Source organism: Bos taurus, chromosome 5 (assembly GCF_002263795.3).
Source record: "Bos taurus isolate L1 Dominette 01449 registration number 42190680 breed Hereford chromosome 5, ARS-UCD2.0, whole genome shotgun sequence".
NCBI classification, from domain to species: Eukaryota; Metazoa; Chordata; class Mammalia; order Artiodactyla; family Bovidae; genus Bos; species Bos taurus.
This window is the reverse complement of record NC_037332.1, coordinates 63,907,787-63,924,261: the sequence shown is the minus strand read 5'-3', so window position 1 is coordinate 63,924,261 and position 16,475 is coordinate 63,907,787. Positions and strand designations below refer to the sequence as shown.

General features: G+C 38.3%; 1 protein-coding gene and 1 non-coding gene across 5 annotated transcripts in view; both read left to right on the top strand.

Annotated features, from left to right (window-relative positions):
• ANKS1B (ankyrin repeat and sterile alpha motif domain containing 1B) overlaps positions 1 to 16,475 on the top strand; it is a 1,158,555-nt gene that overhangs the window by 122,806 nt on the left and 1,019,274 nt on the right. The gene's annotated exons all lie outside the window — the stretch shown is intronic.
• TRNAW-CCA (transfer RNA tryptophan (anticodon CCA)) lies at positions 948 to 1,019 on the top strand. Its single transcript has one exon. It is a non-coding gene; the product is annotated as a tRNA-Trp (tRNA).

Sequence of the window (16,475 nt, the reverse complement as noted above, 5' to 3'; positions counted from 1 at the left end):
AGACAACACAGAAATACAAAGGATCATAAGAGATTAATATCAGCAACTATATGCAAATAAACTGGACAACTTGGAAGAAACAGACAAATTCTTAGAAAAGTACAACTTTCCAAAACTGAACCATGAAGAAATAGAAAATCTTAATGACCCATCACAAGCACAGAAATTGAAACTGTAATCAGAAATCTTCCAACAAATAAAAGCCCAGGACCAGACAGCTTCACAGCTGAATTCTACCGAAAATTTAGAGAAGAGCTAACACCTATCCTACTCAAACTCTTCCAGAAAATTGCAGAGGCCTGCTGCTGCTGCTGCTAAGTCGCTTCAGTCGTGTCCGATTCTGTGCGACCCGATAGACGGAAGCCCATCAGGCTCCCCCGTCCCTGGGATTCTCCAGGCAAAAACACTGGAGTGGGTTGCCATTTCCTTCTCCAATGCATGAAAGTGAAAAGTGAAAGGGAAGTCGCTCAGTCGTGTCCGACTCTTAGCGACCCCATGGACTGCAGCCTTCCAGGCTCCTCCGTCCATGGGATTTTCCAGGCAAGAGTACTGGAGTGGGGTGCCATTGCCTTCTCCGTCTATGAGGCCACCATCACCCTAATACCAAAACCTGACAAAGATGCCACAAAAAAAGAAAACTACAGGCAAGTATCACTGATGAACATAGATGCAAAAATCCTTAACAAAATTCTAGCAAACAGAATCCAACAACATATTAAAAAGATCATACATCATGACCAAGTGGGCTTATCCCAGGGATGCAAGGATTCTTCAATATCCACAAATCAATCAATGTAATACACCACATTAACAAATTGAAAAATAAAAACCATGTGATTATCTCAATAGATGCAGAGAAAGCCTTTGACAAAATTCAGCATCCATTTATGATAAAAAACCTTCCAGAAAGCAGGAATAGAAGGAATATACCTCAACATAATAGGGCTTCCCTGGTGGCTCAGAGGTAAAAGCGTCTGCCTCCAATGCAGGAGACCCGGGTTCGATCCCTGGGTTGGGAAGATCCCCTGGAGAAGGAAATGGTAACCCACTCCAGAATTCTTGCCTGGAGAATCCCATGGACAGAGAAGCCTGGTAGGCTACAGTCCACGGGGTCGCAAAGAGTCGGACACAACTGAGCGACTTCACACACACACCTCAATGTAATAAAAGCTATATATGACAAACCCACAGCAAACCCATTATCTTCAACGGTGAAAAATTGAAAGCATTTCCCCTAAAGTCAGGAACAAGACAAGGGTGCCCACTCTCACCACTACTATTCAACATAGTTTTGGAAGTTTTGGGCACAGCAATCAGAGCAGAAAAAGAAATAAAAGGAATCCAGTTTGGAAAAGAAGAAGTAAAACTCTCACTGTTTGCAGATGACATGATCCTCTACATAGAAAACCCTAAAGACTCCACCAGAAAATTACTAGAGCTAATCAAAGAATATAGTAAAGTTGCAGGATATAAAATCAACACACAGAAATCTTTTGCATTCCTATACACTAACAATGAGAAAACAGAAAGAGAAATTAAGGAAAAAATTCCATTCACCGTTGCAACGAAAAGAATAAAATACTTAGGAATATATCTACCTAAAGAAACAAAAGACCTATATATAGAAAACTATAAAACACTGGTCGGAGAAGGCAATGGCACCCCACTCCAGTACTCTTGCCTGGAGAATCCCATGGACGGGGGAGCCTGGTGGGCTGCCGTCTTGGGGTCGCACAGAGTCGGACACAACTGAGCAACTCAGTGGCAGCAGCAGCAGCATAAAACACTGGTAAAAGAAATCAGAGAGGACACTAATGGATGGAGAAATATACTATGTTCATGGATTGGAAGAATCAATATAGTGAAAATGAGTATACTACCCAAAGCAATTTATAGATTCAGTGCAATCCCTATCAAGCTACCAACGGTATTTTTCACAGAGCTAGAACAAATAATTTCACAATTTGTATGGAAATACAAAAAACCTCGAATAGCAAAAGCAATCTTGAGAAGAAGAATGGAACTGGAGGAATCAACCTACCTGACTTCAGGCTCTACTACAAGCCACAGTTATCAAGACAGTATGGTACTGGCACAAAGACAGAAGTATAGATCAATGGAACAAAATAGAAAGCCCAGAGATAAATCCATGCACCTATGGACACCTTATCTTTGACAAAGGAGGCAAGAATATACAATGGATTAAAGACAATCTCTTTAACAAGTGGTGCTGGGAAAACTGGTCAACCACTTGTAAAAGAATGAAACTAGAACACTTTCTAACACCATACACAAAAATAAACTCAAAATGGATTAAAGATCTGAATGTAAGACCAGAAACTATAAAACTCCTAGAGGAAAACATAGGCAAAACACTCTCCAACATAAACCACAGCAGGATCCTCTATGACCCACCTCCCAGAATATTGGAAATAAAAGCAAAAATAAACAAATGAGATCTAATTACAATTAAAAGCTTCTGCACAACAAAGGAAACTATAAGCAAGGTGAAAAGGCAGCCTTCAGAATGGAAGAAAATAATAGCAAACGAAGCAACAGACAAAGAATTAATCTCAAAAATATACAAGCAGCTCCTGCAGCTCAATTCCAGAAAAATAAATGACCCAATCAAAAAGTGGGCCAAACAACTAAACAGACATTTCTCCAAAGAAGACATACAGATAGCTAACAAACATGAAAAGATGCTCAACATCACTCATTATCAGAGAAATGCAAATCAAAACCACAATGAGGTTCCATTTCACGCCAGTCAGAATGGCTGCGATCCAAAAGTCTACAGGCAATAAATGCTGGAGAGGGTGTGGAGAAAAGGGAACCCTCTTACACTGTTGGTGGGAATGCAAACTAGTATAGCCACTATGTTGAACAGTGTGGAGATTGCTTAAAAAACTGGAAATAGAACTGCTATATGACCCAGCAATCCCACTGCTGGGCATATACACCGAGGAAACCAGACTTGAAAGAGACACATGTACCCCAGTGTTCATCACAGCACTGTTTATAATAGCCAGGACATGGAAGCAGCCTAGATGTCAATCAGCAGACGAATGGATAAGAAAGCTGTGGTACATATACACATGGAGTATTACTCAGCCATTAAAAAGAATACATTTGAATCAGTTCTAATGAGGTAGATGAAACTGGAGCCTATTATACAGAGTGAAGTAAGCCAGAAAGAAAAACACCAATACAGCATATATATGGAATTTAGAAAGATGGTAATGATAACCCTGTATGCGAGACAGCAAAAGAGACATAGATGTATAGAAAGAACAGTCTTTTGGACTCTGTGGGAGAGGGCGAGGGTGGGATGATATGGGAGAATGGCATTGAAACATGTAAATTATCACATGTGAAATGAATCGGCAGTCCAGGTTCGATGCATGATTCAGGGTGCTCGGGGCTGGTGCACTGGGATGACCCAGAGTGATGGGATGGGGAGGGAGGTGGGAGGGGGGTTCAGGATGGGGAACACATGTACACCCATGGTGGATTCATGTAAATGTATGGCAAAACCAATACAATATTGTAAAGTAAAATAAATAAAACTGAGATTAAAAAAAAAAAAAAAGAACCACATGTCAAATTGCCAAAGCAAGGACTTATTTTGCTTCCAAAACTTGTTATTTCTTGAAACACTGTTCATATGATTTGTGTATTTTATGCACATAAATGTATTTATATCAATATTTATTTTATTTGCAATAGTGATACACTCAGTATAAAACAGGGTCATGAACATATGCTTAAAAATTTTAATTGCAGTATATTAGTTCAAATATACAACATAGTGATTCAATACTTTTGTAGATCTTACTCCATTTAAAGTTATTAGGAAAAATGGCTATATGTATTTAATTTACATTATATTAATTCTTGATTTTTTATCAGGTGTTTTTGATTTATTTTAGTTGTGGGGAACTTGGACTAGTGTGTATATCTGTGGCTGATTTAGAGTATGTGAAACTAGCAGAAAAGGATTTTACCACATATAGACTTGTCAAAAGCAAATAAAGCTATTAATTTGAAGCTTGTTATTAACATATTCTCTGCTGAAAAAGAGCAATCAAGCAAATTTAATCTACTCATACAAAATTAACTCTGTCCCTTGAGTCATTTAACATAATTGGGGTATTTCTTCTTAGGGGTATAAAACACTTTCGTTATTTTGTAGAGATAAAAAAGGAAGACAAATAAAAATCTTATATTTATGAAAACCTAGAATTATTGATATGTTTTATGTATTAAAAATTTGAGTTAGATGATAGAGAACTTGGTTTATGTTGAAGTCATACATATGAAACAAAGACTTCACCAAAAGGATAGGACTTTCAGGTTACTTGGAGATTTAAGATATATTAGAGACAAGAAAGTTTATAAAACATAAATAACTGAGAGATGATGACTGGACATTAAAAAAAAATAAACCAGTGATTTAAAATACAATTAAAATGATTATTTCCTGAGGTGAGAAAAAAATACAAAGAGAAATGAGAGAAAAAAGATGTATGTGATATATTTGGGAATCTAACATTCTAGTCATAGATGTTCTAGAAAGGGAAAATAAATAGAAGAAATAATAATAAAAACAAAATAAAGTAACATTTCCCTGAAATGAAGACAAATTTAAATCTTTCCTTGAAAGCCAGAGAGTGTTGTTGACCTGAAACAAATAAACTGCTAGTTATTTCAGTAGCAAAATGGGTTTATTTGGGATCAACAAAGTATTGGAATTTGGGGATGGACTTCCCTGGTGGCTCAGTCAATAAAGAATCCACCTGTGGTGCAGGAGACCTGGGTTTGAGCCCTGGTTTGGAAAGATCCCCTGGAGGAGGACATGGCAACCCACTCTAGCATTCTTGCCTGGAGAATCCCCAAGGACAGAGAAACCTGGTGGACTTCAGTCCAAGGAGTTGCAAAGAGTTGGACACAACTGAGCCACTGAGTACAGAAAAACCATGGTGAGATACACAGTCAAGTCCCATACAGCAGAGAGAGGAGAACTCTTGAAGAGGTGAAAAGGAAACTGAGAGGTGTATAGTAAACAAAGAGTCCATTGAAGGAACTGAAATTTGGAAATACAGTGGCTTTTCATTAGCTGAGCTCTTGTCAGGCAAGAAGAGGAAATGTTTTTTCCTTTTGGGCTGTGTTATCATCAAAAGTCCATCTAGTCAAAGCTATGGTTTTTCCAGTAGTCATGTATGGATGTGAGAGTTGGACTATAAAGAAAGCTGAGCACTGAAGAATTGATGGTTTTGAACTGTGGTGTTGGAGAAGACTCTTGAGAGCCCCTTGGACTGCAAGGAGATCCAACCAGTCCATCCTGAAGGAAATCAGTCCTGAATATTCATTGGAAGGACTGATGCTGAAGCTGAAACTCAATACTTTGGCCACCTGATGTGAAGAACTGACTCCTTGGAAAAGACCCTAATGCTGGGAAAGATTGAAGGGAGGAGGAGAAGGGAATGACAGAGGCTGAGATGGTTGGATGGCATCACCGACTTAATGGACATGAGTTTTCAAGGCCCAGCACTACCCATACATTTCGGTCAGATACACCTCGAAAAGGTTCATTAACAGTGATGGAATTTGCTGGGCACGTGTGGACAGGTCAAGGTTTTTTAACAGCCTCATAGTATCCACCTAAATCTTTCCAGAGGACAACACTGACTTTAAGAAAGAGATTCCAAGTGGCCTCCTGATGTGACATCACCAGAACTACAACCCTTCTGGAGCATTGAAAGCCTCAGCACACCAATTATCACTTGAAAAGTGGAAGAAGTATTATGTTATGTATCTGACAGTCTGAGAAGTTCCAGGAGTTGGTGATGGATAGGGAAGCCTGGCGTGCTGCAATCCATGGGGTCACAAAGAGTTGGACACGACTGAGTGACTGAACTGAACTGAACTGAACTGATCATTATAGAGTATGAGAGCTCCCCCTTCTGGTCTGTTGTCTCTTCCAATTGAGGGTTCTTAGTTTTTCAGTGTTAACAAAAACTATTGTGAGAAAAAACCTACACTCAGATATATCCCAGTGGAATCTCTGAATTCTATGAACAGTAATTTTGTAAGATTTTAGGTTGCAAAAGCAGATACTGTCTTTTCAGTCTAAAGGAAAAAGAATCAAATTGACATTGTTCTTCCTGTCTGTAACAGTATATGCTAAAAGATAGTGGGGCCGTGTATTCAGAATTCCACAGGAAAAACATTCTGAAGGTATTATATGCGTTCAACTTACAGATGTGTTACTATTTTTAATGGTACTGAGAAATTGTGACTTGTAATGAGAAATTTTTATATATTTGTTTGTTTGTTGTCCGGTTTCTGCGGCACAGCTCCTAAAACCCTAGGAATTTCCTAAGAGATAAGAGCAATAAAGATATCTTTTGTGATGTTAATGAGGTGACTCTTGGACTGCACCTGAGGATAGGGGATGATTACAAGGAGACCCGATCAAGTAGTTAGAGAGTTTAACTGTCAGTCCTATCTCTGTGACCTCAGAGAAGGGGAGAGGGGCTGGAGGAACCAATCTCTCATGGCCAGTGATTTAATCAATCATGTTTATGTAATGAAGCCTTCATAAAATCCCACAAAGGACTGAATTTAGAGAGCTTCCAGGTTGGTGAATATGGGGAAACTGGGGAGAGTGCTGTATCAGGAGAGAGCATGGAAATTCCAAGTCCTTTCCCCTCTGTATCTCATTAGCTGGCTGTTTCTAAGCTATATCCTTTTATAATAAACCAGTTATCTAGTAAGTGAAATGAGTTCTGAGTTCTGTGAACTGCTCTAGCAAATTAATTGCAGCCAAGGAGGGAGTTGTAGGAATGAACCTCTGACTTATAGCCAGTTGGTCAGAAGTATAGGTAACAACCCGGCCTTGTGATCTCATTTGTAGCTGGTTGGTCAGAAGCACAAGTAACAACCTGGGCTTTGGATTGGCACCTGTAGTGGAGGGCAGTCTTGTGGGACAGAGGTCCTCACTTGCGGAATATGCTATCTCTCGATAGATAGTGTCAGAATTGAGTTGAATTAAGTTGAATTCTCAGACACCTTGCTGGTGTCCAAAAATTGTTTGGTATTGTGTCGGAAGCCCTCCTCCCCCTACCTTCACACACATTGGACTTGGATGCAGGAACTCAAGAAAGGTACCAAGACAGACATTTCAGACAAAATTCCTAAAGAAAGTTCTTTGGCCAAATGAGCTTGAATCAGAATAATATCTCAAGTAAAAAAAAAGATTAATTTATCTAACTGAAATAATTGAAAATTCTTATTCATGTGGTATAAATCTTAGAATTTTTTTTTCAGTTTCTATTACCACTGTGTTCTATAGAAATTTTATTTTCTGGTGGATGAGCAACACGCTGTTTAATAATATCTAATTCTAATTCTATGTGTTTTTACTTTCTATTATTAAAATAGTTACATTCAAACTATTAAGACTTATTTCTGCTTATTTTGTCTAAATAAAATCCATTGAAAATTAACTACATAGTTGTAAAATAATGATGAATTTTCAGTCGTTACATCTTTGTGGTCAGAATCCAAATCAAGAAAATAGAATTTTATTAGGACTCCAGAAACCCTAATTGTGCTGTATTCTAAAGTTACTATTTCCTCTAAAGGTAATTATTGTCTTGACTTCTAACACAACATATTAGCTTTCCTCATTTTGAACTTGTTCAGATGGAATTTTATATATGTCTTTTGTATGAAGTCTTTTATATATGACTTTTGAGAGCTCAATTTAATGTTTGTAAAACTCATTCATTTGTGGAGAATAACAATAATATATTCCTTTTCATTGCTGTGTAGTATTGTGCTTTGTGAATATACTCCAGCTTATTCTTTGTCTACAATTGATGGTTAGTCTTTTTGCTATTGTGAATAGTATTTGCTTGTACATGTCTTTTGATGTGTAAGTGCTAAGTTGCTTCAGTTGTGTCTGACTCTTTGTGAACCCATGGACCGTAGCCTGCCAGGCTCCTTTGTCCATGGAATTCTCCAGGCAAGAATACTGGAGTGGGTTGCTGGGCCCTTCTCCAGGGGATCTTCTGAACCCAAGAATAGAACCCACGTCTCTTATGTCTCCTGCATTGGCAGGCAGGTTCTTTACCACTAGCACCACATAATTTTTGAACTGCTAGTCATAGGCTATACGTATGTGAATTTTTAATAAATATTGTTAAATAACTTTTCAGTGTTTATACCAATTTACATTTCTACTAGCAGCATATGAAAATTCCAGTTGCTTCACATCCTTGCTAACACTTAGTTTTCATTTTACTCATTCTGGTAGATAGACAGTGATATTTCATTGAGATATTAATTTGTGTTTTTTGTGATGACTAATGAATTTGAGCAACTCTATGTGCGTGTGTGTGTGAGAGAGAGACAAGAGACTCTTAACCAAACATGTAAAAAACTCCTAAAAATCAATTAAAACAATTTTAATGGCACACAACCCAACACAAAATGGACAAATATTGAACAGGCATTTCAAAAAATAGATACTAAATACACACACACTGGTTTATGTCTTCATTTTTGTTGGTCTTTTCTGTTTGAAAATCTCATTCTCATGTTACATTCAAAGCTTTCTGCCTTTGTGTGAGCAGTTTAGTCTGGAGGGGAATATGGAGATAGCACTCATACTTATTCCCTCACCTTCCTGTTCCCTCTGCCATTAAATCCCTTCTTCACTTTGCTAGGAGGAAGGCAAAGGGCCAAAAGATGTCTTCGTATATTAATACAATGTGATGGCCCATGGCAAGGTTTATGACCCTTTTTCCCTTGTCCTTACTCCTAAATTGGTTTGTCCATATCTTTCCACAGATAAATACTGCCACACCCAGGAGGTAGCCTCAGTCTGTATTCCTTTCAGTTCAGTTCAGTCACACAGTCATGTCTGACTCTTTGCGACCTAATGGACTGCAGCACACCAGGCTTCCCTGTCCATCACCAACTCCTGGAGCTTTCTCAAACTCGTGTCCATCGAGTAGGTGATGCCATCCAACCATCTCATCTTTTTTGTCATTCCCTTCTCCTAGTTTTAATCTTTCCCAGCATCAGGGTCTTTCCCAGTGAGCCAGTTCTTCGCATGAGGTGGCCAAAGTATTGGAGCCTCAGCTTCAGCATCAGTCCTTCCAATGAATATTCAGGATTGATTTCCTTTACAATTGACTGGTTTGATTTCCTTGCAGTCCAAGGGACTCAAGAATTTTCTCCAACACCACAGTTCAAAAGCATCAATTCTTTGGTGCTCAGTTTTCTTTATGATCTAACTCTCACATCCATCCATGACTACTGGAAAAACCATAGCTTTGACTAGATGGACCTTTCTTGGCAAAGTAATGTCTCTGCCTTTTAATACTCTGTCTAGGTTTGTCACAGCTTTTCTTCCAAGGAGCAAGTGTCTTTTAATTTCATGGCTGCAGTCACCATCTGAAGTGATTTTGGAGTCCAAGAAAATAAACTGTTACTGTCCATTGTTTCAGGGCTTCCCTGATAACTCAGTTGGTAAAGAATCTGCCTGCAATGCAGGATTGCCTGCAGTGCAGGATACCCCAGTTCAATTCCTGGGTTGAGAAGATCTGCTGGAGAAGGGATGGGCTGGAGAAGGGGTGCACTGGAGAAGGGATGGGCTATCCACTCCAGTATTCTTGGGGTTCCCTTGTGGCTCAGGTGGTAAAGAATCTGCTTACAATGCTGGACACCTGGGTTTAATTACTGGGTTGCAAAGATCTCCTGGAGAAGGGAAAGGCTACCCACTCCAGTATTCTGGCCTAAAGAATTGTTTCCCCATCTTCATGTTTGCCATGAAGTGATGGCACCAGATGCCATGGTCTTAGTTTTTTGAATGTTGAGTTTTAAGCCAGCTTTTTCACCCTCCTCTTTCACTTTCATCAAGAAGCTCTTTAGTTTCTCTTTGCTCTTTGTCATAAGGGTGGTGTCATCTGCATATCTGAGGTTATTGGTATTTCTTCCGGCAATCTTGGTTCCAACTTGTGCTTCATCCAGCCCGACATTTCACATGATGTACTCTGCATGTAAGTTAAATAAGTAGGGTGGCAATATACAGCCTTGTCATACTCCTTTCCCAGTTTTGAACCAGTCTTTTCAAAATTCACGACTGAAGCAATTGAGCACATCCCCTATGTTGTGTGATCGAGTAGCCATTGTCCTCATGAGGCTATCAAGCACTTGAAATATGGCTAGTTCTAATTGCAGTGTGCTTTAATGTAAAATAGACACTGATTTTGAAAGCAGTGCAAAAAATGTAAAAATACGTCAATGATTTTTACATCAATTACATGTTGAAATGCTGTTTGGATATTCTCAGTTAAATAAAATATACAAAATTTAATTTAATCTCTTTTAAAAAATCTTTTTAATGTGGCTACTAGAAAATTTAACTTTACATGTATGGCTTACATTATTCCAGATTCATTACATCCATATGAGACACTTTTAGCCCATGATAATAAAATTACATCATCACTATGGAGATGAGAACTTAACTTACAGCACGTGTACATGTCCAGTTCATCCACAGGTGGAAGCAAACTATTAAGATACAAATTGAAAATGAGGGCTTTGTTTTCATTGCCTGAAAATCATCTGATATATAAGAAGACCATTCCTACATACTCTGACCATGCTTGAGGCATTCAGTGCACATTCTGTACGTTTTCATATCTGGAGCCTTGGGGTAATCTCAAGTGTCTAGAGTCAGGTAAGAATCAAGAAAAACTGTTAAGTTTTATATGCTCCTTGAGGATTTGTCCCATAGGTTGGTAGAGGGTATAATGATGATCAATTTGTGGAGTAGCTGTGTTTAAGTTTTATTTGCTATACATGAGAATATTGGCCTGAGAAACTCAGACTTTATTTAGGTATAATGTTAAATATGTGAGAGCTTAGGGAACACAATATTCTCACTAATGAACATCCAGGTTATTTAAAACTTCTGTGGAAAACCTATCTGTTTATATTTGTTCTGAAACATATTAATCCAATTTGAAATACTAGTACAAATAGTATAACATCAGAAATTAAATCTTTGGTAATTGGGGCTCTCTTATTGTCTCAGACCATTCATTGTGGGCACAAATTCTCACATACAGAATTGAAAACATAGATAAGTCTGTATCAGAGATGGAATTTAGTGTGTATTAGACTAAGACCAAAGAGCTATAAATTTCCTTTTTGGGGGGAATAAATATGTAATAATATTAAAATAGGTAGCAAAATTTTAAATTAAGGTTTTAGTTGGGAGGTCTGGGTCTGGCTTATTTATAATCTTTCAAATGTGTGTAGATGTTCTATGGATATGTGGATATATGCCTAAGGCAGTCAACTATATTTATATGTATGCTAAATTTCTATTCTAAACATCCTTGTTTAAAAAAAGATGTATCCACATTTATTCTGTTTAGGAAAGAAGATATGCACTGGATATGTTTTCCCCATGCTCCTATTATAATTAATTCCTTTTTTAAAATAGCCAGGAACTGAGAGGGTATAGGTAAATGAAATCTACAGACCTTTAATCTTATTTTAGTTATAAATACCAGTATCTTCCCCTACTAAATATTTATAAGGTCTAATAACATGCAGGAAATTTGAAAATAATTTGAGTTAATTTACAGTATTTTCTCATTTCTTTTCCATTCTTTGCCAAAGGTATTCCTGGGCAACATAGTATGCTAGTCAGCTTTAGCTGAAACTTGACTTTCCCCAAGGGACACCAGTGCCCTTGCAGTCCTCTCTAATGAAGATATCTCATCATCCATGCATTTCACTCATGCATGTAGAAACCTCAGTTATTCTTTGGCTCCTATCCTATTCATATGGGTACCACATCCATTAGGTTTTATTTTAGGCATATTGATATCTGCCAGAATTTCCTACCTCTTCTCTACCTCTGTATCTCCACTAATTCTGATTTTTTTTGTTTCTTCCCCAGATTGTTAAAACAGACTGCTAACGACTCCCTAAAACCAATTTGTTCACTCTCTTCACTTGCCTGTCACAAGAGCTCTCCTATAACACTGACCCAACCCAGAAACATGCTTAGTATCTTTCTGATAACCTCTTGGTCCAAGTTGCTTAGAACAGACTAAGCTATTTGGCATGTTATAAGGCTCTTCACAATCTGGAGCAAACCTATCTTTTCTCCCTCATATTTTACTGTTTATAAAAATTTTTCCATGAAAAATAACTTGATAATTTTGACTACTAAAGCAATTCAGAGGTGATTATTTTTGCATGGACTTTTCTATGTTAATGTAAATATTTATCATCAGTACAATGGTAATGATAATAGTCTCTGTCTTATAGTTATATGGATGTAAATGAGTTAATGTAGGTAAAACATTTAGGGCATTTAGGGCATTGATTCACACAATATTATGCAACTTGTTTTTTTTTTTCATTTAATATGTTTTCAAGGTCAATATATATAGGTCAAACATTTGTTTTAACAGTTGCATAATCCATGGTGTAGATGAATCCTGATTAATTTTTCCCTTTTTTTATAAGCTATCTCTTCTTTACTTTTAAAATTATACATATTTTTGTGCCTGTAGTCTTCATATTAATACTTTTTTCCATAGACATGTAGAGAAATTTGCAGGAAAAAATTGTGAAGTGAAGGAATTATGGGATCTACTGCCACCAATTATAAATAATACTAAAAAATCTGATTCTAGTGCCAGAATAGAGAAATTGGTTACTACAAGAGAACCCCTAAAACAGATCAGCAGTACATATAGGCATACCTTCAAGATATTGTGAGCTTTGTTCCAGACCACTGCAATAAAGCAAATATTGCACATGGATATTTTTGTTCCCCAGTGCATGCAGAAGTTATGTTTATATCATGCTGTAGTCTGTTAAGTGTATAGTACCATTATGTTAAAAAAGCTGTGGACATACCTTAATTAAAACATACTTTATTTTTAGTAAATGATAACCATCATCTGAGCTTTTAGCAAGTTGTAATCTTTTGGCTGGTAGAAGGTCTTGCCTTGATGTTGATAGCTGCTGACTAATCTGGGTGGTGGTTGCTGAAGGTTGGGGTGGCTATGGCAATTTCATAAAATAACACAACAATGAAGTTTTCCCTATCTATTAATTCCTTCTTTGAATGATTTCTTTGTAGCAGAAGGTGTTGTTTCAAAGCATTTTACACACATCAGAGCCTCTTTCAATATAGAAGTCAATCCTCTCAAACCCTGTTGCTGCTTCATTAAGTTTTGTGGTATTCTAAATTCTTTGAAGACTTTTAACATTCTTCAAAGTGCCTTCATCAGAATAGATTCTATCTCAAGAAACCGCTTCTTTTGCTCATTCACAAGAACCAACTCCTTACATGTTTAAAGTCTATCATGAGATTGCAGCAATTTGGTCATCTCTTTGGGCTCCACTTTTAATTCTCTTGCTATTTCCAGCACATTTGCAGTTACTTCTTCACTGAAGTATGAGTATAAAGTATGAGGCCCTCAAAGACATCCATTAGGGTTGAAGTCAACTGCTTCCAAACTCCTATTAGTGTTGATATTTTTACTTCGACCCATGCCGGGGACCAGCCCCGGCTGAACCAGGGTATTCGAAGGAGAGACGGCGTAGGCGAAGATCAGGAAACAATTGCTTAATTAAATGTTAATTAAGGATATAAAGAGTAATAGAATGAGGATAGCTCAGTAAAATTCAGTGAAGAAAAGAGGCTGAAATAAGGATAGCTCAGTGAGGAAATTCAGTGGAGAAAAGAGGCTGAAATAAGGATAGCTCAGTGAGGAAATTTAGTGCAGAAAAGAGGCTGAATAATTCAGCCAGAAGGTAAGAGAAAGAACGACATGGTGAGACCAAGTTTCGGTGAACAAGGCCCGCACTTTATTTTTCAAAGTAGTTTTTATACCTTAAGTTATGCACAGAGGATAATGGGGGAAGGGGTAGAGTCTTGCAGCAAACCAGGCTTTCTTCCTGCAAACTTATCATATGCAAAAGCTTAGGTGATTTGCATCATCTTCTGGCCCGGAGGCCTGTTAACATTTTAAGACCTTTTCTTCAGAAAACTTATTTTTCTCTAAAGGTGATTGGTCAGGAGCCACCCTCCAAAAGCATTAGATAAAGTTGCATTCCTACAGCGCAAAGGTGTGGTGGGCTACAACAAGAAAAAGAATTAACTCAAGGGTCCCAGGTTACAAACATTAAAGCTACTATTTACACCAATTATATTAACCAATACACTGCCAGGGACACAGCAGGTAAGGGATATGGAAACTTAGCAGCAAACATTGGCCCAACAAGTGAAAATCCCTTCACCAATACAATTTCTAATCAATCTTTTAACTACTCAAAAGAATCTGTGTTTAGACAGTTTAGAACATCTCCTGCCTCTCACAGTTGGGAGGCTCTGAACAATCACATGAGGCCGGAAAAACCTATTCAGGCAGGCTAGAGGATTTCCAAAGGAGTTTGTAGGTTAAACACTGTCACACCCAGGAATTATTAACTGGAGCTGTAAGCTAACTTTTTTCAGAGACGTAGTGGGGGACAGCCCCCCGTAAAGTCAGAGGTGTAGGTGAAAGCACAAAGCAGAAAGTAGGCAGATTCTGGTTTTGGGGGTATATGCTCGAGAATTTCCAGGGGGACTCCTGAAGCTCGATCCCGCCTTTGCGTATGCCGAGCCTCCTTCCTCATGACCTTTGTCATGGGCGGAGTTCCTCACGCTGGCTACCGGCAGTGATAGAATTCCAGTTGAGCTATTCCAGATCCTGAAAAGTGCTGCACTCAATATGCAATATGCACTCAATATGCAATATGCCGGCTCCCGGCAGACCCATCAATCACAAATGTCCTTAATGGCATCCAGAAGGGTAAATTGTTTTCAGAAGGTTTTCATTTGACTTTGTCCAGATCCATCAGAGGAATCATTATCTATGGCAGCTACAGCATTACAAAATGTATCTTAAGTAGTAAGACTTAAACATTAAAATTACTCCTTGATCTGTGGACTATAAAATGGATGTTGTGTTGGCAGGTATGAAAACAACATTAATCTCATTGTATATCTCCATCAGAGGTCTTGGGTGACCAGATGTATTGTCATTGAGCAGTAATATTTGGAAAGGAGTATTTTTCCTGAGTAATAAGTGGGCTTAAAATATTCAGTAAACCTTGTTGTAAACAGATGTGCTGTCATCCAGGCTTTCTTGTTCCATTTATAGAGTATAGAGGAGATTTAGCATAATTCTTCAGGGCCCTAGGATTTTCAGAATGATGAATTTATTTTTAATTAATTGATTTATTTTTTAAATTGAAGTATAGTTGATTTTCCATGATCCAGCAGATGTTGGCAATTTGATCTCTGGTTCCTCTGCCTTTTCTAAAACCAGCTTGAACATCAGGAAGTTCACAGTTCACATATTGCTGAAGCCTGGCTTGGAGAATTTTGAGCATTACTTTACTAACGTGTGAGATGAGTGCAACTGTGCGGTAGTTTAAGCATTCTTTGGCATTGCCTTTTTTGGGGATTGGAATGAAAACCGACCTTTTCCAGTCCTGTGGCCACTGCTGGCTGAGTTTTCCAAATTTGCGGGCATATTGAGTGCAGCACTTTGACAGCGTCATCTTTCAGGATTTGGAATAGCTCAACTGGAATTCCATCACCTCCACTAGCTTTGTTTGTAGTGATGCTTTCTAAGGCCCACTTGTCTTCACATTCCAGGATGTCTGGCTCTAGGTCAGTAATCACATCATCATGATTATCTGGGTCGTGAAGATCTTTTTTGTACAGTTCTTCTGTGTATTCTTGCCATCTCTTCTTAATATCTTCTGCTTGTGTTAGGTCCATACCATTTCTGTCCTTTATCAAGCCCATCTTTGCATGAAATGAGTCCCTTGGACTGCAAGGAGATCCAACCAGTCCATTCTGAAGGACATCAGCCCTGGGATTTCTTTGGAAGGAATGATGCTAAAGCTGAAACTCCAGTACTTTGGCCACCTCATGCAAAGAGTTGACTCATTGGAAAAGACTCTGATGCTGGGAGGGATTGGGGGCAAGAGGAGAAAGGGACGACAGAGGATGAGATGGCTGGATGGCATCACTGACTTGATGGACGTGAGTCTGGGTGAACTCCAGGAGTTGGTGATGGACAGGTAGGCCTGGCGTGCTGCAATTCATGGGGTCGCAAAGAGTCAGACACGACTGAGCGACTGATCTGATCTGATAGTTGATTTATGAATGCCTTCAATTTTGGGTCACCAGCTACATTAGCTCCTAACAAGAGAGTCAGTCTGTCCTTTGAAGCTTTGAAGCCAGACTCTGACTTCTCTCTAGCTATGAAAGTTTTAGATGGCATTGTATTCTAATGTAAGGCTGTTTTGTCTATATCAAAAAATCTGTTGTTTACTGTGCTTCCCTTGTGGCTCAGCAGGTAAAGAAT